Raw genomic sequence first — 26898 nt, 5'->3', positions numbered from 1 at the left:
ACATAAACAATGAGTTGGAACAAGTGCAGCTTACAAAGTGGCTGGTGAGTGGATGTATCTTCACAAGGCATGCAAGTGTAGCAGTGAACATAGCAACGACACCCACTTACTTTTCAAACTGTCCTCTTTAATAGTATAAGACCTTATACAAGGCATTTATATCTCCAACTCTGTGTCTAAGCCACATAAAGAAGTTAATCATTTAGAAATCTTATGTAACTGTTTTGCATATTTTTAAATCCTTCATTTACTTATAAACACATGTTAAAGAACAACACCACAGTGATGGTTAATTTTGGTGCAGAAACTAAAAATTGGCATTGAAAACAAACCTTGAACTAAAAAGGAGACATTGGCATTGAAGTACTGTTTGGTTCTTTAACCGTCAGAATTGTTGTCTGAAGGACAACAAAGATACCCAATGGATTTTTTTTTTTTTTTTTTGTGTCCCAATACCCAATGGATTTACTTTACCAAGTGGATCATCACGGCCTTGCCGTATTGGTCCATTTGATCGACCTTTGTTGTTATTATTTGTTTTATTTTATTTTATTTTCAGTTGTTACAGACGAGACAGACATGGCTGGGGGATAGTAACGGGAGAAAGAAAGATGAAGGAAAAGAAAAACAGGGGAAGAGGGACAGTGAGAAAGGGCACTTAAAAAGAAAAAAAAATCTCCCGGATCACCTGTTGAGAGAAAAAAACAAAGAGAAAACAAGCAAAAAAAAGAGAGCAACTTAATAAACACAAGACCATCGCATTAATCTAAGTGTAAATAACAGTAAATACTAAATATTGAATGTTGTTTTGCAGCACGCAGGACCGACAGCGCACAATGTGCTTTGAGGTAGCAGCCAAGAAAGGTGTAGTTTGTGTCTATGAACAGTGAACACCTGTGTGCACAGCTGTGTGGATGAGCGCGCTTGTATTCAAAAGGTTTCTCAATGTAACGATCTGCTAGAGGGTGTAGGGGGCCATAGCCCTGTCCCCCAGGGCATGAAGCATGCATGGAGGAGATCCAGGCTCCAGACATCCACAGGCCCCCACAGCGCAAGAGCCCAAGGAGGACCAACGTAGGGGCAACCCTACCACCCTCATGGAAAGAACTGAGGAGAGCCCCAGACGTGGGGTCACCCAGCAGCCATGGTGCAGAAGCTGCGGGGGGCTGCAGTGACGTGCCTGCGGGCTCTACCGGCAGCCAGCCATGCCAGAGTGGACCAAGCACCAGGCCCAGAGGTCCGAGGTTCAAGGGCCCCCCAGCCCCCGGAAGTTGCCCGACTGAGCCACGGGCACCCAGCCCCCGCCAAGCAGCCACCGGGAGTGAGCCGGTACATAACTGAGCACCCAGCCCCGGACACCAAGAACCACCAATGCACCAATGCCTGAGGGCGCCCATACCTGGGAGGGCCTGAGATGTTCCCAGAGAAGTGGAGTCTAAGACCCGACCTGACATATAGACACAGACAAACAGGCACACACAGACACGAACGTGCATTCCCACCCTGATGCTCACATATCAACAGAAATGGACACTATACACACACTCACACTCCCAAAACATACTCTATACCCCAGGTCCAGGTGCCCTCGCCCTCAGAGGGGGGATCTGCCCCTAGACCCAGGAGATGTTACCCTTTTCAATTCAATTCATTTTTATTTATATAGCGCCAAATCACAACAAAAGTTGCCTCAAGGTGCTTTATATTGTACAGTAGATACAGAGAAAAGCCCAACAATTATATGACCCCCTATGAGCAAGCACTTTGGCGACAGTGGGAAGGAAAAACTCCCTTTTAACAGGAAGAAACCTCCGGCAGAACCAGGCTCAGGGAGGGGCGGCCATCTGCTGCGACCGGTTGGGGTGGGAGAAGGAAAACAGGATAAAGACATGCTGTGTAAGAGAGACAGAGATTAATAACAGATATGATTCAATGCAGAGAGGTCTATTAACACATAGTGAGTGAGAAAGGTGACTGGAAAGGAAAAACTCAATGCATCATGGGAATCCCCCGGCAGCCTACGTCTATTGCAGCATAACTAAGGGAGGATTCAGGGTCACCTGGTCCAGCCCTAACTATATGCTTTAGCAAAAAGGAAAGTTTTAAGCCTAATCTTGAAAGTAGAGATAGTGTCTGTTTCCTGAATCCAAACTGGAAGCTGGTTCCACAGAAGAGGGGCCTGAAAACTGAAGGCTCTGCCTCCCATTCTACTTTTAAATACCCTAGGAACAACAAGTAGGCCTGCAGTGCAAGAGTGAAGTGCTCTAATAGGGTGATATGGTACTACAAGGTTATTAAGATAAGATGGGGCCTGATTATTTAAGACCTTGTATATGAGGAGCAGGATTTTGAATTCAATTCTGGATTTAACAGGAAGCCAATGAAGGGAAGCCAAAACAGGAGAAATATGCTCTCTCTTTCTAGTCCCTGTCAGTACACTTGCTGCAGCATTTTGGACTAACTGAAGGCTTATCAGCGAGTTTTTTGGACATCCTGATAATAATGAATTGCAGTATTCCAGCCTGGAAGTAATAAATGCATGAACTAGTTTTTCAGCATCACTTTGAGACAGGATATTTCTAATTTTAGAGATGTTGCGCAAATGGAAGAAAGCAGTCTTACATATTTGTTTAATATGTGCATTGAAGGACATGTCCTGGTCAAAAATGACTCCAAGGTTCCTCACAGCGTTACTGGAGGCTAAGGTAATGCCACCCAGAGTAAGAATCTGGTTAGACACCATATTTCTAAGATTTTCAAGGCCAAGTACAATAACCTCAGTTTTATCTGAATTAAGAAGCAGAAAGGTAGCGGCCATCCAGGTCTTTATGTCTTTAAGACATTCCTGCAGTTTAACTAATTGGTGTGTGTTACCTGGCTTCATGGATAGATAGAGCTGGGTGTCATCTGCATAGCAGTGAAAATGTATGCTATGTCTTCTAATGATACTGCCTAGGGGAAGCATGTATAATGTAAACAGAATTGGTCCTAGCACTGAACCCTGTGGAACACCATAATTGAACTTAGTGGGTGAAGAGGACTCTCCATTTACATGTACAAATTGGAGTCTATTAGATAGATATGATACAATACCTGTCTCCCTGGGGTAGAGACAGGCAGACCGTCCATGGTCCTGTAGCAGCAGGGAGACCCCGCATCCCAGACCTCGACCAGAGGGCCAACTCCTCCTCCCAGCCGCCCCGATAGCGAACAGAGGTGTGTGAAGGGGTGTGTGAAGGGTCTTCACACACCCCTCACAGAGGTGAGGTTGAATACACAGACCATCCTCTGGACGTTGTATAGCCTGCCCACCCCCAAGGCCCTATATGTATGTGTTATGAGAGTGTGAGTAATGTGGATGTATAGGTTGTGGAATAAAATTGAGCCACAGGTGGCCAGAAGGGGACAGAGGGCACCCTGCACCCTGGTGAAATACCTGTACCCCAAGGCCCGGCATGTGTGGGTGGGTGTGGTGGAGCAGGAAGAGGGAGGCAGTTGGGGATGGGGAGGGAAGGAAGGGCCCCGCTGACCCCAGTAGGCACATCAGCTCTCTGGAATCTACCAAGACCAGGGGGCCCAGGCCCATCCGGGCACACAGCAGCAGCACCGTCAAGCCCCATAGAAACCGAGGCGGCCCATCCGACCCCACCACAGAGGAAACTGTACCCACCCCATCATCTAATCATCTCCCAGACTAACCATTTTTTACCTTCTTTATGCACATGACAGTAAGCTGCTTCTGTTATCCACAAATATTTATCTTTTTTTATGTATCAGTTAATAAACTTATTAACTATACATTTCGTCTAGTTAATAGATGCATTTTAGAATATAAACTGATGTAATACAACTTCTTTTTGTAAAATATGGAACACATTTCACAATAGTATTAGAAATACTCATGTCTCTCCACATTGTAAGCATTTGTGAAGGTAGGTCTTCTTCACTTTACTATGGATTTTCTTCGGTTACAAACAGAATCTTTTTTTATTACATTAGAAAATATTTTTTTCTGTAACAACTGTTTATGTAATCTATTCACTCACTCACGCACACTTATTACTTATTAAATCATCTTTCCTTCCTATTCTGATGCTCAATTTGAACTTAAGCAAGTCATCTTGTCCATGTCTACATGTCTAAATCTTTTAAGGTGCTGCTGTGTGATAGATATTTGCGTTAACAAGCGGTTTAATATCTGGTTTCCCTGATCTGGAGCAAATGCTGTTGAGCTGAATCAAAAGACTAGATTTCAGCTACATATGTTTTATATGTAGCGGAAACATATTCTCCAGTCTTTCAATAGCCAATGTCTTCAGCTGTCTTTGTTTCTAAATACACTATTTCGTTCCCTAATTCTTTCTCAGTGGTCGTGTGAAACCAATACTTGGCCGGTTCAGTGAGCTTGAAGACCTGCTGTCAAACATGGACGTTAAGCCAGGCAGCATTGATGCTGTCCTGTTGAATGCTGGCTGTTCCTCCATGCAGATGGATGAGGCAGAAAGAGGCTTCTCCCTAAGCAAAGATGGACCGTTGGATATGAGAATGGATGGAGACACAGGTAAAAGATTTGATACAGTGTTAATCAATGTAATAATGTGAAAGTGCAGATAGTACAAAAAGGCATACCTAAAATGGGTTACCAACGGCATGGGTCCAATTAATGTTATTTGTTTCTCCTAAACTTGATGAGTGTGAAAAATGTTTTGTTTGTTTGTTTGTTTTTTTAAACAATTAAAACAAACCCAAGTTTTTGGTCGACCTCTAGTGGTTATGTTAAAGAAAGTGCTCACCAGAAAACCTTGGCATTTGCAGACTGTTTCTGAAGTAAATCCTACAAAACTAAACCTCCAATCTAATCAGTAAAGCTGGCTCCGCCAGGCATGAAAGCACTTTGCATAGCAAAAGTTCTATTCTTTTTATATTGTTTATCTGAGATGTGCTTGGGACTTGTAAACAGTAACAGCGCAAAAAGTAAACTGATGGTATATACAGGAAGTGAGCTAGCATTGTGATTTATTTTGGCATTTTTATTATTTTGTAGTATTACCCTTTAGATAATTTACTGTAATTAGTAGGCATTAACATACCTATGTTACACAATCTCAACGAAAAAATCACCAAGATTGTGATTGGGCTAACATAAAAAAACCCCTCAACGTTCTGTACTAGTGATGGGTCGGTTGCGAACGAAATGGCTCTTAGAGCCGGATCTTTGAAGTGAACGATGCGAGCCGTGGGGCTTTTTTTTTTTCTTTCTTTCTCTTGCCCTCTCTTTCACTCTTTTTCGCTTTATGCTGCAAGTCACCCTTGTGTTTGCGCTGAGCAGAGACGCCAAACAAAGAATTGCATTTGTGCCCCTCCCCCCTCTGCTCAGCGCTGAGCTGAGGGGGCGGGGACGGTAGTTACACTCAGCAGTAGCACACAACAACAGCAGGAGGGAGAGGGAAAGAAAGACAGCCGGGAGCAACAATAAGAGACAACACCATCACATTGGAAAGGTACAGTAAAGAAAATGAGTGACACCAAGAAAAGAAGCAAAGTCTGGAGCCATTTCAATCTTATTGACAAAACAAAGGCAGAGTGTAGAGTCTACAAGAAAAGGATATCATATAGAGCCGGCTCCACAAACAACATGCACAGGCACCTAAGAACTGTCCACCCATCAGTGCAATGGGAAGATAAAACGCAGTCAGTTGAGTGTGATATTAATATTTCTAAATGCCAACCTTTCCCTTAATTAAAGATCTGGGCGTTCTTTTTTTCCCCCTTTTTTCCATATTTTAGTTTATATTTTACTGTGTTGTGGTTTGCAGTGTTTTGCGTTGTTTCACTTTAAATTTGTTTAAAAGGAAAAAGCTGAAAATTTAAGTAGTTAAAAGTTGAAATGTAAATAGTTGGTTTTTGTATTTTATAATTTATTTATTACATTTTATGTGGAGTGAATAAATAAAAGTATATTTACAGTGGCCCCTAGAGACAAAGCACGTACAAACTCCAAAACACGTACAAACTCCAAAACACAAGAGAAGTGCTCCAGGATGCTAAGGGCCGTGTTGAGCTTTTGTTACCTAGTGGCTACACAAGCCAGCAAGTACCAACAATCGGATTGGGTGTGTGGTAGTAACAGGTAAATGAAGTTTGTTTTTTTTTAATTATTTGAAAAAATCAAAAAAATAAAAAATAAATATATATATGTATATATATATATACATATATATATATTTTTTTTTTTTAAATACAAAAACAATAGACATATGCATTCGATTTGTGTAATTTAAGTGATCTAGGTAGCTCTGTTTTGGAAGTTCAGTTAACGCTAGAAATGTGCTTTGGAATTTCTAAGTGCTTTGGAGTTTGTACATGTTTCGTCTCTAGGGGTCCCCATAAGTATTTATATATAAACATACATAAAGAAAACCACGTTTTTTTACATTACTATTTCCTTTTGTGCATAATTTTATATTGTTGTTGATAATTAATTAATTAAAGCAACAAAACAACCCGAAGAGCCGGTTCGGAGCCGAAAGAGCCGGCTCTTTTTAGTGAGCCGAGCCGAAAGAGCCGGTTCTCTAAAAAGAGCCAGAAATCCCATCACTATTCTGTACACCGTAGATTCAGTTCTTCCACAGATGTAAGGTTCAGTGCCTTAGTCACACCTAGCGACTGGGCTAGCTACGCTTGAGTTCCCCGACTGATTGGCAAGTGGTTGCTGGCAGTCACGAGGTAAATTGGTGGTCTATGGTGCGATTGTTTTGGTTATGCACTGATTGCTGTGGTTGGCTGTAGTTTGCAAGGGAAACTCTGTTTACAAACTACTGAACTGTTTCACTACAATTTCTGAACTGTAGTGAAACTGTGAACTTTTCATTTTTCCTCGGTGAATTGTTGTCACCAGGAGGTCACTGACCTGTCTTTAGGTCCATGTGACTGGGACCTAAACCTTTCAGGTGAGAACAGATGCATCATTGGGTGTTTTGTTCAGTGTCCTATTGAAGGACAGCTTTTCTTAACGAAGAGAAATTTTCCAAATCCAATTTCTATCTAAAATGTATCAATGTTTATATATTATTTTATAGCAGTATCTATAATCTTTCCCGAATATTATAGGAAACATTTCGGCATCACTTTAAAGTGTCAGCATAATCCACAAAGAAACTCCTTTACAAGCTGATCCTTCCCTCACAATCATTCTATTCATGACTGTCATAAAGGTTTTCAGCTGTAGCTCAGAGTTGTCAGGATTCACCACTGTCAGCAAGGACATGACGTCAAGCAGCTTAATTGGGCTTTTCTTTGTGCGTAGGTACCCCAACATGCCCTGCGCCCCTGACGTTGTGAATACCTTAGGATGGATGCAAGAGCCTGTTGATCTAACTACATATAGGTAAGAAAGACGTGCCAGGAAAATAGCTTCAGCCATTGTAGAGGTACGCCATGTCAGTCCCATCACCCGGAAACAGCAGCTGGCCAGTGTGGTTGCAGGTAGATAGACACCACCCTGATTAATTCCCTGCAGCATTCAGGAATTATTAAGGCTGTCTCCCAGTGGGATGTGTGTGTCTCAGAAAATTATGTGAACTGTGATCTCAGTCATCATCCTCTCTTCTGCCTCTGTTTTGGGTGTTTTTATTCCACCATCCTTGGAGAGATAAAGATGAGGAAGAAACTGAGTTGTAGATGGCTGGAATAAAATCTATGCCTAACGGTTCCGTCGTTGTCTTGCTTTCTTCATGGGTGATGAGTCTCTGAACTAGCGGGCCTGCTGAAGCGCAGACCCAACAACATAATTTGACATGACGGATTTACACATTAGCTCTGTGCATTCTGTGTATGTTACACGTACACAGTTTGGTAAGTGCAGTTGCTCTGGAAGCTTTAAACATTTGGTGAGTGTCTGCAGTTTATAATGCTCTGTATGGCATCCATTTTATGGGACCAGTGGCTCAAATAAATTAAAAGGATGTATGAAGTTTTGCAAGAAAAAAATGCCTCCTCTAAAAGTCAGGTGCAATTTATTCAGCAGTGTAGAAACATTAAGGCAGCTTGATTTATTTCATTCTAGGAAATGTTTTCGTTCAACGGGTTTCTTTTATTTTCCTGAACAAAGAGGAAACCAGGAGTTATTTTAACATTTCCATTGTTATTCTCATAATGATCACACCTGAGGGCTGTTGAGGTCACAGTAAACAGTATGTGGATTGGTAATGTGTTAGCAGATAAGGGTAATGGCATGAACTCACTTTTTTTTTTTTTTTTAAAGATTTCATGCTTGATCTGCTTTACTTGTCAGTCTTTCACTTGTCTTTTTAGCTTCCCAGTCACACAGGACTAAAGACCAGATAACCACTGAGAACCACTGGTCGCTAGAGAAAAATGTGTATTCCCGGATCAGAAAGTGAATGGTTGCTGGAGGTTGCTGGCAGTGGTACAGTGAAACTAGTCCCAAAACGGGTATCTACACTGAAAACCACCATATAATTGCTTTGGTTAATAGCAGGTTGTTGTGATTGTGCTGCATGGCAGATTCAAATTTTTCTGCAAACACAAACTATTCACAGAGCAGTAATGAAATGGAGTGGCTGTGGCTCAGGAGTTAAAGCAAATGACAGGCCAGTGGTTTGATCAGTGGCTCCTCTAGTCTGCACTTTAAAGTATCCTTGGACAAGATATAGACGCTAATATTGATGCATCCATGGGAATGTGAGTGTGTTAATGTTAGGTTAAAAGTGCTTGTGTGAATATGTGTGAATGAGGTTTGTAGTGAGAGAGTTTTTTACCAAGGATTTTTTTTACTAAGGACTGTCTAGGCCTTTGTGACTGGTGCCTTACTTTTTGCTTTTACCCCTCAGGCATAAAAGGTTGATGGTGTATTATACTATTGACACAATAGGGGTGCTCGTGGCTCAAGAATTGGCAGTTCGTCTTGTAATCAGAAGGTTGCCGGTTTGAGCCCCGGCTCGGACAGGGTTGTTGTGTACTTGGGCAAGACGCTTCACCCGTTGCCTACTGGTGGTGGTCAGAGGGCCCGGTGGCGCCAGTGTCCGGCAACCTCGCCGCTGTCAGTGCGCCCCAGGGCAGCTGTGGCTTCAGTGTAGCTTGCCATCACCAGTGTGTGAATGGGTGAATGACTGAATGTTTTGGGGTCCTTAGGGGACTAAGTAAAGCGCTATACAAATACAGGCCATTTATTATACTAAACCCACCAGGCAATCGGGCGAGCGGTGTGGACACATTATTTTGTGAATGTGATAACTCGAGAACAAGGCAACATGGGAAAGCTGTGATTTGAGGTAAAATAATTTCTTTCTCATCACATAAAAAGAAAGAAGAAAACAAAAATATTCAGGAATTAGAAAAAAACATCAAATCCCTAGAAGAAGCCTGTGTGTCACACCAAGATCAGGAAACATTGAACAAAATACGCAAAACAAAGCTACAATTAAATGAGATAATTGATTTAAAAAAAACAAAATTCTTAGTACAAAGACTACGCTTACAAAATTATGAACATGGTGATAAATCGGGTCAATTTCTAGCAAACCAGCTAAAAATAAAGAAAGAAAAAACAACTATATGTGCTGTTCAAGATTTATCTGGGAACACAATATATGACCCAAAACAAATAAAGAACATTTTCGTTGTATTCACCACAAATAAACCCATCTAAAAAGGAAATTGATCAGTTTTTGGACAACATAACTCTTCCAAAATTATTAGACACTCAAGCAATGGCACTGGATTCACCGCTGACGCCAGGTGAACTCCAGGAAGCCCTGATAAGCATGCCCAATAATAAGGCTCCAGGTCCAGACGGCTATCCTGCAGAATTCTACAAAGAATTCTGGACGATTCTAGCACCAGTTTTTAACAGAACGTTGTTGGAAATCAAAGAAAAGGGCAGACTTCCATCAAATATGAATTCTGCAAACATTAATCTCCCGCTAAAACCAGGCAAAGATCCTGTATATCCCTCAAGCTATCATCCAATATCCCTTATAAATGTAGACCTTAAAATAATCTGCAAAGCTCTCTCAAAGAGATTAGAGAAAATAACCCCCCTCTTAATTCATCCTCACCAAACTGGTTTCATAAAAGGTAGGCACTCATCAACAAATACACGTAGATTACTTAATTTGATAGACTACTCAGCAAATTTCTGTTTGCAACTTTACACAAATTTGGTTTTGGAACCTCTTTCATTAACTGGTTAAAAATATTATACAATTCCCCAACAGCTTGTGTCAAAACAAATGACCAAACATCCTCCAGCTTCTCTCTCCTGAGGGGCACCAGGCAGGGATGCCCACTCTCCCCTTCACTGTTTGCAATTTTTATTGAACCACTAGCAGCAGCAATTAGACAGAATTCAGTAATTAAGGGCATAAGATGCAAGAACGTGGAACATAAAATCAGCCTTTATGCGGATGATGTGTTACTTTTTCTCCAAAACTCACAAACCAAACTCTTTTGCAAGGATATCAGATTACTCAATTAACCACTGCAATCGGGAAATATAAAATATTTAGGTATTAATGTTTCTCCCAAGCTTGCAGATCTGACTAAATTAAACCATATCCCACTTTTAAAGAAAGTAGAAGGCGATCTGGCTAGATGGAAATGTCTACCCATATCACTCATGGGAAGGGTTGCCGCTATAAAAATGATGGTCTTACCAAAAATAAATTATTTATTCTCAGTGATCCCAACTAAACCGCCACAAGATTGGTTCAGATCTCTAGATTCGTATATGTCCAAATTCCTTTGGAAAAATAAACCCCCACGTATAAGCTTAAAAACACTACAAAAGACCAAGGATAAAGGAGGATTAGAACTACCTAACTTTCAGCACTACTTCTTAGCCAACAGGCTTCAATTTATCTCAGGATGGCTAAAACATACCTTCTTAGACGAACCTTGGCTAGATGTAGAACAAGCACTTTGCAATAATCTAGAGATTTCAGACCTACCATTTATCAGCTCAAACATCCAACGACATGAATGCTTCAAAAGCATCAGCATCAGCTGACATCAGCTTCTCTGACAGCATGGTGGGAGTTTCTAAAATTGACGGTGTCTTCATTAATCCCATGCAAACGTACACCTATCTGGAACAACCCTGACATATTACAAAACAATAATATGATAAACTTTCCAGATTGGAGTGGTAAAGGAATCAAATACTTAGAACATATATTAGAAGGAACAGAATTTATTCCATTTGACAGACTAGTTACACAATATGGGATCAACAAGAAAAGATTTTTAGAATATCAACAAATTAAATCCATAGTAAAAAAAAGGAACTTAAACCGGGTCAAGTTGAACTACAAACACCATCAAGTGTGGTACAATTTCTTACTCTTAAAACCCCAAAATTACTTTCCAAAATATACAGAATGCTTTCTAAAACAGATCAATCAGTATCACTTCCTATTACAAAATGGGAAGCAGATTTATCAGTTAACTTAGACAAAACTTCTGGTCTCAGATATGCTTAAAAACCTTTCATTTAATTAGAAATCCCAGTCTTCAATTAATTCAATACAAAGTACTACATAAAGTACACTATACAGGTCATCGGATGTTCAAGATGGGCTTTACGTCTACCAACAACTGCTCACACTGCCAAATCAATTCACCGGACAATTATGTCCACGCTCTTGGGTTCCGTCCACCAGTTCAGAAGTTTTGGCGCGAGATATGTGAAGACTTATCGAAGTGTCTGAAATGTAGCATTCCAACTTCTCCTTTAGTGTGTTTGTTGGGCAGCTTAGATAATGTCACTACAGAAAAGAATATAGCCCATATGGTTTTCACTGCCCTATGCATAGCCAAGAAAACAGTCCTCATGAACTGGAAAAATAAAAATAATCTTAATTCTAACCTCCTTTGATCAGCTCCATCACCTAGTGAGGGTGGGGGGGTCATAGTCTGGTTCCACAGATTCAATAACATTAGCAAGTGGTGGAAGCCAGCAGGTGGATGAAGGAAAAGGGAGGCAAGAGGAGAGACCCGAAGCGGCCGCTGGTCCGAGAGTGTCAGGTGAACTGAACTTCAGGTAAGAAGTTATAACCTGCAGTCCATCTGGGTCAGATATGAACCAAGTTTAGGTGGAGTTTATTTTCGTTATGCTGACTTTTTCGTACTGCGTGCTAGCTAGCATGACGGAGTTTCTATACAGCTGGGTGGTGCTATGTTACTGATGTTGAACTTTATTTTGTTCATATGGTTAATTATTAGAGTTGCCAACCGTCCCGTAAAAAACGGAATCGTCTCGTATTCAGAGAAACTATTACGCGTTTCGTATTGAGGTGAAAAGGAACACAGTTTGTCCCGGACTTCAGCTACAATGAAAAAGACACAAAGCTGGAGTTATTCTGTGTTTACGCTGCACAGCTGCCTCTTCTTCTCTCATTCTCTCACCCCCTCTCCTGTTTCTACTTCAATCATGAAACTGATCAATGATCAGCTGATCGGCTTTTCTCTCTTGTTTATTTATCGCCCACTTTGCGCCAGAAAGAGGAAATCAGCGGATGTCGCGGTAAACAACAGCAGCACTTTTAAGCTTGATCAGCTGTTGTTAGAATTTATTTAATATTAATTTCTAGTATCAGCTGATGTTTGCTGGAGCCACAGCTGTAAAGCTGCTGGTCATGATATCGGTTTGGATATGTGGTGAGAGGGAAACATGCAGATGAAACCAGGAGATGTCCTTACTGAATCATCAGAGCTGTGATGGAGAAACAGGTTTACCTTTTAGGTGACATGAATGAGTTGAAGGGAAGTTACGAACTGTTTCTGAGAGACAAATAACACCAGGATCCTTTTCTAAGTAGCTGACAGCTGGTAACTGTGCAGGGTCTAGTAAAGTGTTGCCAGGGGTCCATGTAGGGCATTAACAGGGAAAGGGGGGCACAAGGAAATACTTTCTTATTCTCATTTAAAATGTCTCGCTTTTAAAAAAATAATTATCTGAGTCTTACAACAAACAATTGATAGATTGATACATATATACCATCAGAACAGTGTACATCACTGTCACAACAGTGTTTATTTTCATTCAAAGGCTTTATGATTTTTCCTATAATGGTGGGCCGGTCTCTAGTCAAAATGCCGATTTTTTTGTCCCAGTCCAGCTCTGTATGCAGCTCATCTTCAGTCTGGTGTTACCTACATCTTCCTATTCAGAAGGCAGAATTTCCAAGTTCTGAGTACAATCGAAAGCACCACGACTGCAGTTTTTGTGTTGGATGTAAAAAGCAGGCTAGGATAGAATCAGGCGTGGGATTTCTCTCGTGGAAATGTGCACATTATTTTTTCCTTTCTAGTGGTAGGTGGCACAGTGCACTTGTGGCAAGTAAGCAAGCTAGAAGACTGGCAATCTTGCTGGGTATCCAGTTACGGAAGCAACACATTAACAAGAGAATTCTGAGTAAAACCAAAGTTACTTTCCCTAGTAACTAGTTACTCTGAAAGTAACGAGTAACGTGAAGTAACTGAGTTACTTTTGATAGAAGTAACTAGTAATGTGACTAAGTTACTAATTTAAAGTAACTTACCCAACACTGGTGCTGACGGACGTGGTTTACTGACCTGGTAGCCTGGCTGCCCCTGGGTGGGTCCGGGACGGGCGTGGGGTTCTGGGGGTGCTCCGTCTCTGGGCTGGGGCCCTGGCTGGGCCTTGGGGGCATGGGTCCTGGTTGGTGTGTCGCTGGGGTTGTGGGCGGGTGGTTGTGTGGGGGCCCAGCCCTGGCGCGGGGTGCCGCGAGTGCATCGAGCCACCTGGGGGCTCTTCAACTGGTGGGGGAGGCTGTTACATCTTGAAGGAGGTCTCCTCTCTTCAGGAACTCACTCTGCAGGAGGGGGAGATATTGGAGAGGTGGGGGAAGATCTCAGCCTGGGCGTCTATTGTCTTTTGTAGTCTGGAAGATGAGTGGATGACGGGGTGGGTGCAGTTTTCTCTGTGGTGGGGTCGGGTGGGTGCCCACCTCTCAATTTTAAATACACATAGACATTGAGGGCTATCAGGAGGGGCTATGCGCTTACCTGCTGCTCTCTGGCAGGTAGCTCCATGCCCTCCTGGGTTTTAAATGCACCTTAGAACACACATGCATCAACACTACATATGAGCAGGCAGAGGGAGGTTTGGAGTCTTCACACACCCCTGTTCTCTGCTGCCTGTTGGAGCGGGGGGTCTGGGAGGAGGAGTTGGCCGTCGAATTGGGGTCTGGAATGTGGGGCCTCCCTGCTGCTGCCGAGTCGGGGCAGTCTGCTTCTCTCCACCCCAGGGAAAAGGGTAACACTACCTGGGTCTGCGTGCAGTTTCCCCCTCCAGGGGCAAGGGTACCTAGACCTGGGGCTTAGAGTACGCTTGGGGAGTGTGATTGTGTGTACAGTGTCTCTTTATGTCTGTCTCCACGTTGGGTGAGTGTTGAGTAATTGCATATAAGAGCATGAGGGTGGGAATGGATGTTTGTATCTGTGTTTGCCTGTTTGTCTGTGTCTATATGTCAGGTTGGGTATTGGACGCCACCTTTCTAGGGACATCTCAGGCCCTCCAAGGTATGGAGGCCTATCTCCCCCCACCACTTACCCTGCCAGTGGCAGACGCCCTCAGACATCGGTGCATTGGTGTTTCTTTGTGTCCGGGGATGGGCGTCCAGATACACACCGGCTCACTCCTGGTGGCTGTTTGTCGGGGCCTGGAGCCTGGGGCTCACTCGGACCGCTTCGGGGGTGGGGTGCCCTCAGCCTCTCGGCCTGGGGCTTGGTCACTCTGGCACAGCTGGCTGCCGGCGGAGCTCACGGGCACGTCACTGCAACCCCCCCCCCGGCTTCTGCTCCGTGGCTGCTGAGTGACCCCTCATCTGGGGCTCTCCTCAGCTCTTTCTGGGATAGTGGCGTGGCTGCCCCTCTGTTGGTCTTCCTTGGTCTTTTGTGTTCTGAGGGCCTCTGGATGTCTGGAGTTTTGATCTCCTCCATACCTGTTCATGCCCTGGAGGACAGGGCTGTGGCTCTCCACACCCTCTAGCATATCATTACATGAAGGAACCTTTTAAATACAAGTGCGCTCATGCTCACAGGTGTACACACGGGTGCTCACACACACAAACTACACCCTTTTTGGCCGCTACCTCAAAGCACACTGTGCGCTGTCGAGCTTATGTGCTGCACAATAATGTTTAATATTTAGTATTTACTGTTATATTCACATAGATCATCGTGATGATGTTGTTTATTATATTGCTCTTTTTTTTCTTCTGCTTTTTTTTCTCTTTTTTCTTTCTCAACAGGTGATCCAGGTGAATGATATATGTAATTTTTGTTTGCTTATTTTGTTGGTTTTTGTTTTTCGCCCTTTATCCCCATCCCTCTTCCCCGCTGTTTTTCTTTCCCTCTTTCTTTCTCCCCTTTCTTTTCCCCAGTCAAGTCTGTCCCGTATTTAGCAAGCAAAAATAAAATAAAATAAACAATAAAAGGTGAATCAAATAGACCAATACGGCAAGGCTGGGATGGTCCATTTGGTAAAGTAAATCCGTTGGGCATCTTTCTTCGCCTTTAGACAATAATTCTGATGGCAAAAGAGCTAAACGGGACAGGCAAAAAAACAAAAACCATGTCCTCCAGTCTGGTCAGTCCACACTCTTGACAAGTACTGCCAAATTATCAGCTAATGTTAGCTAGCTTGGTCAGCAGCTGCATTCATATACTTCATGGGTCCCACACAGAGACACATTTTTTGGTGCTTAGTGGTGCACTAATAAAATACTAGAATTTCATCCCCATTACTGAAACACAAATCTTTGTACACACAGCAAGCCATATTATTAGTTGGGGAATACAATAAAAATACTCCCAAAGTCATCAACAGCACATACACAGTCAAGAGGTCCAGTTTAATGACTCAAGTAGTGTATAAAGGCCTAGCACACACTACAGCTGCCGGTATCAGGACACTCGTCAGTCAATGTGTACTCACCCCTAACTTACTTATCCAAGCAATTATCAAGAGATAAGAAATCATTCACTCTACTCTGAGTTGTTACATTTCTAGAAATCACCTTTAGAGGCCAAAATTGTTTTACCAATATGATTTTTTTATGCAGTAAAATTGTGTACACAAATATTAAAATAAACAATACAATCAATAGACATTATACACAATGTAAAAGATCAAATGTAAAGAATGTAAAGAATATAAAATACGTAGATCAACAAAAGGCTTGTTTGAACAGAAAAGTTTTTAACTGCTTTTTAAAAGAATCCACAGAGCAACTAAGGTGTGTTGCTTATGAAATCCATGAAGTGCTACAGAGAAAATTACATTTTATTTCTGTAATTAACACATTTTGAACTCTTAAAGAAATATAACAAAAGGAAAGACACCCAGCTGAACTATAACGATCCATGTAGCAAACAAAAACTGTTGTGAGCCGCCACCCTTATATTGCCTTTGGGCTTTTGGAGCCTTGACCTGACTTTTAAAAGATAATTGGAAAAAAAGCACTATGCTGCTAAAAAAAAAAAAAAATAGATATTTGCAAAATTCTGCCTAAATATGTATTTTACCTGGTTAATGTGTGTGGCGGGGCGTGGTCTGCAGTGCCGCTTCATGGGAGTCGGACGCACCTGATCGGCACCCGCAATCACGCCTCGCCGCCTTAAAGTCTGTGCTATCTATGCTGTTGTGTTGTCGGGCTGTGAGCTGAAAAGCTACAGCCGGCTGTATGTGTACAACAACCGTGTGTGAAAAGCGGTCGATAAAGAGATGCTATAAAGCATGTTCATGGAAACATCGTCGGGTCTGCCGTGATATGTTTACAATGGGACTTCTGGTCCCGAACCTCTGCGCACAGCGTCTGCAAATCGGGGCTGTACAAAGTCACTTTCATCTTTACGCAGGACTGTAAGCTGTCATCTGTGAGGCGTGAGTGGTGTTTGTTTTTAACATAGTTCATGGTGGAGAACAGCTGCTGAAATAATGTGGATCCGAAGATCCGTAATTGGCCTACCTGGGGTCGAAGGTCGCGATAAATGCACGGCGTTTCGGCGGGTATACCGGCTTCCGCAAGTGTGATGCTTATTTTGAGTGATGAAAAAAAAAAAAAGATATAATTTTATTTTTATATTTCAAAATCACAATAATCTTCCAATTTAGAACTACAAGTTAAAAAAAGAACTAAACACAAATAAAATACACTTCAGCTAAATACTTCTAATTAATTTTTCCAAACCACCCGGAGCTGCAAAATAAAGACTAAAGAGCCGCATGCGGCTCCGGAGCCACGGGTTGCCGACCCCTGGCCTAAAGGAACTGCAGTTTCTTCCACTTCTGTGGAAATGAAATGTAACAATGCTATAATAAATCATTCATTAATAGACCATTAAACTTGTAAGATTAACTCTAAACCAATTCTTGTTTCCAGGATTGTTTCCTCTTGCGGTCTATGCGTATAAAGACCGGCTCAACAGACCTGCACACGTGGCCGCTAAGACTTTCCAGGCCTTGCCCAGACGTTGCTAAAACGCAGCGGACGTCTCTGTGTTATTACCTTTCATTCGCTAGAAGATAGACTGGTCAAACGTTTCCTGTGGGGAGATGACTTATCTAATCTGGATCACTTCAGCCATTGGAAGCAAGGTACCAAGAAGGAAAACCTGTCGCATGATAAAAGAGACGGAAGTGTCTGTTGGCTTCCTCTGCGAAGAAAAGTGATCACCCCACAAAAAGACGAAGTTAAAGAGAATCCTCGAGGACGCTCCTCCAAACTCAGGGCAGCACTGAGACGATAACTATTGAACATTAAATATAAGACAATAGAAGTTATAAAAAAACATTGGAGCTTTTTACATTGAACATAATTAAACTTCTACAAAGACTCAGGGTTAAATCTCAGTAGACTTGGTCTTGCTTTGTAACAGAGGAGCTCGGAGGTCAGTGTGTTACTGTAAGCTACTGTCATTAGAAAATTGTACTTAGTAGTCAGTATAAACTTTTAATGATATAAGTTTATATATGATAGAATACTTCATGTTGACCTTTTGATGACTTAGACTGTTGTTCACTACAAGACTTGTTCTGTTCTCTTTTATAAGTTTCTTCCCACAGCGATAATAAGAGCTGAACAAGCAGTTTCACTCCTTACCAGGAAGAGGAGAGCTGAACACTCTTATCTTCACTCCCTAACAAGAAGAGGGGCCGCTTCCTTCAGAATCTCACACACACACACACACATACACCTACATACGCACCAACATTCCTCTGTCTACGAACAGACGTATTCACTATTGTATTACCCTTGTATATAAATAAAGACAGGAGCAATCTCAGAGCACACATCACAGGGCCCCCACTCTCGTGTGAGCGCTCTGTGACTGCCCTTGCAAGTAAAATCTGCAGCGTGTGTGTGTCTTCACTCTCTGACTCTCAGCTGAAGAAGTGTCTTTAGAATACATCTCTTGACAGCTACTAAGTGGATTTTAGACATGAGGTGATTGTACTGTTTCCTATTTGCTTTGTAAAGAACAAAAAAAAATTTACCATTACAATTTTGAATTAAATGGAAAAAATGTTTACCAGTGTTGATTTCATAGGCCTAGTTTTTGTCAGCAACCTTTTTTATTCTGACAAAAACAAGATGATAACTAAAGAAAAACTAATGCACGAGAACAAAAACTGTGATGAAATGTATTGACAATTTGGTGAATGAATAAAAAGGAAGGTGGGAGGAGTTTGGGGAAGTGATCCAATCAAAAGTAATCTTGGGAAATAAGATGAGATTTTTTGGGTAAATGGTACAGCTAGCTCTCATGCCCTCTGTTTCTCAAGAAAATGTGACACAATGTCAATGCTTGGGAAGAAGACAAGTCATATGTAGAGTCATATTCAGAGGGCCCGATGGCGCCAGTGTCCGGCAGCCTCGCCTCTGTCAGTGCGCCCCAGTGCGCCTCAGGGTGGCTGTGGCTACAATGTAGCTTGCCATCACCAGTGTGTGAATGTGTGTGTGAATGGGTGGATGACTGAATGTAGTGTAAAGCGCTTTGGGGTCCTTAGGGACTAAGTAAAGCGCTATACAAATACAGGCCATTTACCATATGTAGCCATTTTGCATTTGACGTCACGGAAAATAAGACGCTTTGTAAACCGTGTGGAGCAAAACATGATAAGTGCTTACCCTTTGTATTTCAGTCAACTGTCGTTACCTCGGTTATGGAGGATCATGTTGTGGAAGTTTCCCATTTAATAAAGCCTGCAGACAAATGGTGAACATAGCTAACATCCTTTAATCAAAAAGAACAAAAACCCAAGCTTGGTGTGAGCAGCCATCAAGGGGCAAACAACCGGCAGAGTCTCTCTTGAACCCGGTGTTCTGACAAAATGTCCTACCCATCAAGCTGCCCTACTTGTTGTTACTGCACATGCGCACAATTCAAAACGGCCATGTTTCCGGTGTAAATAGTATTATTTCATCCTACCCCAATCTTGTGCCGATCTCGTTGCTTTCGAAAAAAGGTTTGTATTATAAGTTTTACTTCTTTATTACAGATGATAATTGTTTACCTTAAGCTGCTCACTTGAAGTCATATTCCAAGGGTTTATTTTGTGCTTTCAAACTTCTGCAAACCTTCTCAATTTATTTTAGTCCTCCTGCAGTTACTGGACACCACGCTCCGTTGTTATGTCGAAGAAAGTACTACTGCACCACATACTTGTTAATTGCGTGATAACGTTGTGTAGTTGTTTTATTTACTGTATGGATTCCGAAGCCATGTTGAAATTGTCCGATTTTCTCCTAAGTTATGGAGAACAAATACGAGGAACTGCTCATGTTTCTGTCTGCTGGCTCCTACCCATCGGAATACGATAAGTCCCAGAGGCAAACCCTTAGGAGATACGCCACAAAATTCAGACTGAAGGGTCAGTATTGTAATGTAAATAAACAACTAAATGTAATTATTTGTTAAATACATGTTATAATTATTTTACATTTTTTAAATATAGGCGGAGTGCTCTTGTTTGGAAACAGGAGAGTGATAAAAACAAAAGAAGAAGCCATGGGACTATTCCAAGAGTTTCATTCAAGTCCCATCGGTGGACACACTGGTGTACTCAAGACTCGAACTGCAATTTGTTCCAGATTTTACTGGTATGGCATGTCGGTTGACATTGGGAATTGGGTATGTATTTTTAAAGTTGTTATTTATATATAGTATGTTAATAGTGCACCAATAGAATGCATAGTTATCCTGAAGACACGTACCAGATTTCAGGATGATGTACAGTAATTAACACTGTTTCGCCACTTGATCGAGTATTTTTTATGGAACATTTGCAATTTTGTTGTTTAATTAATTGCGATTGTTGGATAATATAAAGATCGTTCAATATGTTTAAGGTCCTGGCTTGTGACCAGTGTCAAAAAATGGGAAAACCATTGGCTGCTGTGCAACCACTGCAGTGTATAAAGGTAAATATCAGTAGCCTTTTAGTAGAAAATAGTAATGTTATCATGTACATTACATATTAATGTGATTCTTTTATCATTGATAGGTGTCACATGTCTGGGAGCTAATCGGAATAGATCTAACTGGACCTCTTCCAAAAACGTCTAGTGGCTTCCAGTACATTATGACTGCAACAGACTATTTTTCAAAATGGGTTGAGGCTTTTCCATTAAAAAGCAAAAGTGCTGCTGAGGTAGCTCATCAGTTGTGCTCACTCATATATAGACATGGCTGCCCAAAACGAATTTTATCCGACCAAGGAAGAGAATTTGTTAACGAGGTAAGTGTTAAGTTTACTTTTCCATACCTCTTTAGGTAAATACTTGGCCACAGTGTGCCAAGTAGCTGCCAGGCCAAACGTTTTGTGTGATTGTTTTTAAAAAACAATTTTCTTTTTTCTTTGAAGCTCAACTCAAGACTTTGCAGCTTAATGAAAATAGAAAGAAGTGTCACAGCAGCGTATCACCCTCAGACAAATGGCCTAGACGAAAAGACAAATGACAACATAAAAAGGTATGTTTTATTTGTATGTAACATTTCATTTGCTTTTAAGACACTGTCACTATTGCGTTTTTTTATGTCCACATGTAGAGCCCTGAGAAAATTAGTTAACAGTCAACAGAATGACTGGGATGTGTATCTGGATGCTACACTGTTTTCTTTGAGGTCCAAGGTCCACACCACAACCAAATACACACCATTCCGTGTAATGTATGGGAGAGAAGCTACATATCCTTCTGAAGTTCCTGTTGAAGTCCCTGTAAGTGTTATTAAGGAATTCTATTTATGCAACAACTATGATAATGCATAAATTAAATGTAATCTTAATTGGAAATTGTGCATATTGATATTGGCTGCAGCTTTAATCTTCTCTGCTTAACTTCTATATGCAAGATACATTTAAAAGATAAAGTAAGTGACTAGTTACTTCTTTATGTTTGTATCTTTATGTAAAGTAATAAATCTTGAGGAGACCTTTAAGTATAATGTGTTCACCTATGGAAGCGTATCAAGAGTAAAAATGACTATACAAAAAATGATATGAGTCTATCTTTGTGGCTTTCTGTGCTCAAAGCTTTATAATAGTATATTTACTTTTAAACATGAGTTATTTTAGTTAGAATTTTCAGTTCATGTATCACATGCATTATTTGTCTTTATGATTTTAATTGTAATTTAAAATGTGAAAATTTTAGCTGTCCTCCATCATTCTCCCTGAGGAGTCGAGTTACGGTGACTTTGTATCTTCTACAAGAGACGCACAAGAGCAAGTTAAAAAAACTGTAGAGGAAAATATGGCAAAGTCCCAAGACTTACAAAAGGAAGCCTATGCCAGACGAGTCCAGAAGAAGTACAGAAACCTTGTGTACAGCGTTGGAGATGAAGTTCTTCTCTTGAACATGAGGAAACGTGGAAGGAAGGGAGGAAGGTTTGATCCAGATTTTTCAGGACCCTACACCATTCAAGACATCGCTGGCAAATGTGTGAGATTAAAAAACACGGAAGGAGCAACTTTAAAAAATCACTACAGCATTGACCATATCAAGCCGTACAGAAGAAGCCACCATGTAAATGTCAGTGACAATGAAAAATACCCAACTCACAGTCAGACAGTGAACAGCAGCACAGACCTGAAGATGCCCCCCTGCCATCCTACACTGGAAAAAATGGCCCTCCAAAAACAAGAAAAAAAAACTTAATACAAGATATTTTTTGCTTGAAATAAGTGAAAAAATCTGCCAATGGAACAAGTGAAAATTCTCTTGACAAGATTTCTTGAAATAAGACAGTGAATCAAGCCTTACGAGATCTTGAAATTAGCTGGAAAAACTCATTCTTAGCTATATTTTACTAGTGTTGTGAAGTTTGTGTCTCATAATAAGTTTGTGGTGCTCAAAAGTAGTATTTTCCCCTCAAAAATAGCATTTTTTCTATAAACCTCCCAACATCATCCTCATTGTTTTCAGTGTATACAACTTATTTTCAGTTCTAAAAATGTGACACCAATCTAGATTTAAGTCCAGCACCTTACTTGAAATAAGATTAGAAACGGGCATTTCGAGACAAAATGTATTAAAGTTAGCATTCTTTTACTAGTATTAGGCAATCTTTTTTGTAATAATTCTCTATTTCTAGTGCATTTACCCCATATTCAAGACTTTTACCTACTGCTTATAAGACAAAAAAAATGAGAACTATAGACTTCAAAAGCAACAACTTTATTGATAAAACCCCATAAACAGAGGGGACTACATAAAAGAAAGCCATTTTGCAGTGACTTTTTTCCCCTGCCCAATCTAACACTAAACACACCTGTAACATATGTGCATTGCACAGGCAAAGTACAGACAAACACTGCTAGGCTAAAACTCCTCAACCTGTAACATTTATTATTACAAAGTGCTTTTAACATGAACATTTGACCACATTCTTCAAACAATACCATAACATTATCATTAATGATGCACAGTATTTGATTTTTCAGCTATATCTAATATTTTACAGTTGTACTAGCCAATACCCAATAAAGCAATTCTTACTTTTATACCAAACTAGTCAGTCTCAGCTTAGTCAATTTACTCTTTCACAGTAGAGCCTATTTTCTGAATAGTCTTCTGTCTAAACTCAACATTTAAAAAAAAAAAAAATCTTAAAATTAACTAAAAGCGAGGCTGTCTCTGCACTGCACAAACCAAACACAAAATGTCGGCATGTTAGCCATTATTATCGTGCACCCTTAATTATAACACTGGGCTAACCTGGCCAAATTACAAACAAAAATCAATCGCAACCAACTGTAGTAGCCGTGGAAGGAGAGAGGAAGTGCTTTCCTATAGTCCATCTGACCATAATGGCTTTACTGGCCAATAAAAGCTGTCCACTCAGCCATGCTCTTCTTGTAAGATGATGTGAGATCTCTCTCATGGATTTTGTCCAAGAGAACCTCCGTCTGTATGACGGACAGCAGAGTGGCTACACACTTTGGGTATGTAAGGTGAAGGGTGTAATAGTAGGCCATAAGGTATAAAGCATCCTCGGTAACCAAGTCTTTTGGAAACGTGGTTATTGGCACATCTCCTACCGCTAGGATGCAGTTGGATGGACTCACAATTAGGACTGGGCAGGAGAGAGGACGTTTCATCAGATAGGTATTAGGGTCTTCTTGGTCCTTTAACACATAACACAGACATACTTTTGTAAGGATGATGCACTTTTGTTTCAAACACATAACTAAAGCTAAATTACAACAAAAGTTGAGGTTCTGAGAAAACATCTGAAATTGCTACTTTTAATTATTCTCGATGGAATTACTGTTCACATCTGTCTAGCCTTCCTGAAAAACAGAAAACCAAGGCTACATTTAATTAGGTATCATTGAGGTGATAAAAATGTGCTACCACGTAATGCATCCATGTTTGTATTTACTGGTAACAGAGATCTAACCTGTGAGAACCCTCATTCCAAAAATGTGTTTTAGGTGCCTTTTGAAGGCTTAGAACATATAATATGTGAATATAAAATACTTTGGCACTCATCAGAAGCAGCATTTTTTTTTAATACTGTTGAGCCAAAAAGAACAAAAACAAAAAACAACTGTTACATTTTACACAACTCACCTCAAGGACATGCACCAGAGCCTCACTCGCATTCCGTGCCCTCTTTGGAGGAGCAGAGGTGGATGGGAACAGTGATGGCAGCACATGTAGGATCTCAAGAGCCTGTTCAGCTATACAGAAAAAAGAATCATCATCTCATTACCACACTTAAACAAAATCGTCAAGATCAAAAAAAACAAAACAACAACAAATATTTGGCCAGTGACGACCATCGTGGATTGAAAAGGTGAACAACAGGACACTAGCACATGAAAGTTAAAGCTGTAATCCATAGTTCAAGCTTGTCACAGTAACCTAAAAAAAAAAATGCTAAATGGTGTAGATAATTGTTGTATACTGTGTTTACAGTAGGCTAATATGACTTATGCTTGAATGCTAACTACACCTACATTGACCTACATTGCATTAATGTCAGTCTGTAAAACTTAATGCTGAGGAGGGGAGGGAGGGGGAACAAAAAGGGATTTATCTTACATTGTATGTTGTGTAGTGAGCCTACACAACAACCTTTTCCTAAACTGGCCTGTTGGTTTGTATTTTTAGCCTTTTGTAGCGTTGAGTCTGTTTTCCCTGCGCGTAACTAGTAAAGGTGCAGCTTTCAGCTCCTTCAAGAAGGAGAGGGGGAGTGGGGGATTAGGCCTTTAAAATTTTAAATTCTCCTCCTCCTGTCCTCAGTGACATTACTTTACGGACTACTGCTTTAACATGCTTAAAGATCCAAACTATACTCTGGTGACCAATAACACCAAAACATCATTGCTTACCTTTATCCATTCCCATTGGGTGCTTCAGCATCTTTTTCCACACACCAAAAAACTGCACTTTCTGGCAGAAATCTTGCCATCTTCCCTTCAGTTCATTGATGAAGTTGGCATTTTCTTTATCCAAAATGCGATGAAGCTCCTCCATCACCTATAAAATATTCAGCATACCAATACAAACATGTCAATGCATCACTGAGGAGCAAGAAGTTGGTATGATAAACATTGTTTGGCTTGAATCACGTGGATTCAACAATGACTTACATGTCCAATGTCCTTGAAGCAAGGATATGCTTCTAGAACCTTTTTGTGTCTGTGCTCCTCGCGAATAGTATTTGAATCAATGAATGCTCTTCTGGCTGAAAATTCCAAATCCAGGAGCTGAGAGACATCCTGGTGGTTTGGGTTTTTTCTTTAAACAAAGTTTGTAGGGTCTTGTAGTGTTTGGCCAAGGTTGCTGGACAGTGGGTGTCTGGACTGTTGATATCTGCAGGCTTGTTTGCTGCAAGACACAAAATTACATAAATAATGTCTCTCACTTTAAAAAAAAATCTTACGTCATTAAAATGACAAATGTCAGAAAAAAAAAAAAAAAAACTACAGCTCTGAACTTAACTATTAAATACTTATTCATTTTTCAAAATATTTACCATGTAAATGCCAATTTACATATGGTCATTCAATCATATACAATTATATGTAGGCACACAAGTGCACCCCTACAAAGATGTGTACACACACACACACACACACACACACACACACACACGAGACAGTTGGATGGACTCACTATTAGGACTTGGCAGGGTAGAGGGTTCTTCTTCAAGTAGGTTTTGTGCTTTCCTTTTTCCTTAAAGACATAGCAAAGAGATATTTTGTGTCAGGGTAATACATTTTAAAAATTAGTTTGGAACCTAAATTAAAAAACAGTTAAAAACAGAAAAAAAAAAGCCTCTAGTGAGGCACATTGTTTTTTAAAAACATTTCTTTACATGATATACTGAGTGGTTATAGACAGTGATGTTGCACAGACTTATACTATAAACACACCACAGTACCCAGCTCTTTAAATTTATAATATACTGGCTTTTATTAATACCAATACTTTATTAACATTAATTTCCACAGAAATGTTAACAAACTGATGATAAAACAGGAAAAATGTGATGTGGTTATCATTTTCTGATGCCCATTTTAAAGCCTTTTACTTCTGTCATGTCAGGACTGCCATCTTGACTCAACATGCAGGTATATTTGTTTTATTTTTTTATGATGACCACACAGTGACCAGTTTGTAAATGTAAAGTTGAAACTCACCTTCTAACTTACTTGTTTTACTGGCCGACTCTGGGCTGCTCCTCCCTTCTGTGGACAGATCCAGAATGATTGTTGAGTCAGTTGAATCCATTTCTTCTACGTCACTTGGCTGATCAAGACGTCGCCTCTTGGCAGAGCTGCAAAGATTAGTCAGTTAATCAATTAGTTATCAACTATAAACTCAATCAATTCATATCTTTATTGTATAGCCATTTTCATATATACAAAGTATAACACAAAGTGCTTCTTCCTTTCATGCTAAAACAGGTGAGGAAACTAAAGGCAGGTCACCAAATACTTGATTGATCATATTGGATCACTTCTTTCTTTCTTTCCTTAATAAAATGCCCAAACATGATTTTAGCTTTTTTGTTTGTCCTCTATCGTTGAAATTAAAATTGTCAGGTTGTGGACAAAAGAAGACTTTTGAGGAAAAACTTTCACAACTTTCAGACATCGTACTGACTAAACAACTTATCAATTAATGAGGAAAATGAATAACAGAATTATCATTGCTAAAATTAAAATTAATTAGTTGCAGCCTTACCTCTTTGAATGTCTCCCATCTGGAGTGGCTTTTTGGGGGGATCTCACATTTTGCAGTCTTTTGTTTAGCTGTGTGTACACAGTAAGCTGTATAGGACATTTAATACATTTTTCCAACCACTACTAAAATCTCCAACATGAAACACTTT

The 26898-nt window shown here is 40.5% G+C and overlaps 2 long non-coding RNA genes and 2 pseudogenes across 3 annotated transcripts; 2 read left to right on the top strand and 2 right to left on the bottom strand.

The window, feature by feature from the left end:
* Positions 1 to 1144: 1144 nt before the first annotated feature.
* LOC146393820 (12S rRNA N(4)-cytidine methyltransferase METTL15-like) lies at positions 1145 to 17796 on the top strand (annotated as a pseudogene).
* A 2207-nt stretch (positions 17797 to 20003) lies between these two features.
* LOC146393819 (uncharacterized) lies at positions 20004 to 20762 on the top strand. Its single transcript, XR_014799974.1, has 3 exons — positions 20004 to 20181; positions 20400 to 20471; positions 20555 to 20762. It is a non-coding gene; the product is annotated as an uncharacterized LOC146393819 (long non-coding RNA).
* Positions 20763 to 22714: 1952 nt separating this feature from the next.
* LOC146393818 (uncharacterized) lies at positions 22715 to 26130 on the bottom strand (annotated as a pseudogene). Its single transcript, XR_014800029.1, has 5 exons — positions 26076 to 26130; positions 25677 to 25736; positions 25151 to 25388; positions 24890 to 25037; positions 22715 to 24235 (listed from the first exon to the last, which is right to left on the bottom strand). The product of XR_014800029.1 is annotated as an uncharacterized LOC146393818 (transcript).
* A 72-nt stretch (positions 26131 to 26202) lies between these two features.
* LOC146393817 (uncharacterized) lies at positions 26203 to 26838 on the bottom strand. The gene is made up of 2 exons (XR_014800798.1): positions 26751 to 26838; positions 26203 to 26340 (listed from the first exon to the last, which is right to left on the bottom strand). It is a non-coding gene; the product is annotated as an uncharacterized LOC146393817 (long non-coding RNA).
* Positions 26839 to 26898: the final 60 nt, after the last annotated feature.

Source organism: Perissodus microlepis, chromosome 1 (assembly GCF_051167445.1).
Source record: "Perissodus microlepis isolate ML-2025 ecotype Zambia chromosome 1, ASM5116744v1, whole genome shotgun sequence".
Lineage (NCBI taxonomy): Eukaryota > Metazoa > Chordata > Actinopteri > Cichliformes > Cichlidae > Perissodus > Perissodus microlepis.
This window is presented reverse-complemented; position numbering and strand designations above follow the sequence as displayed.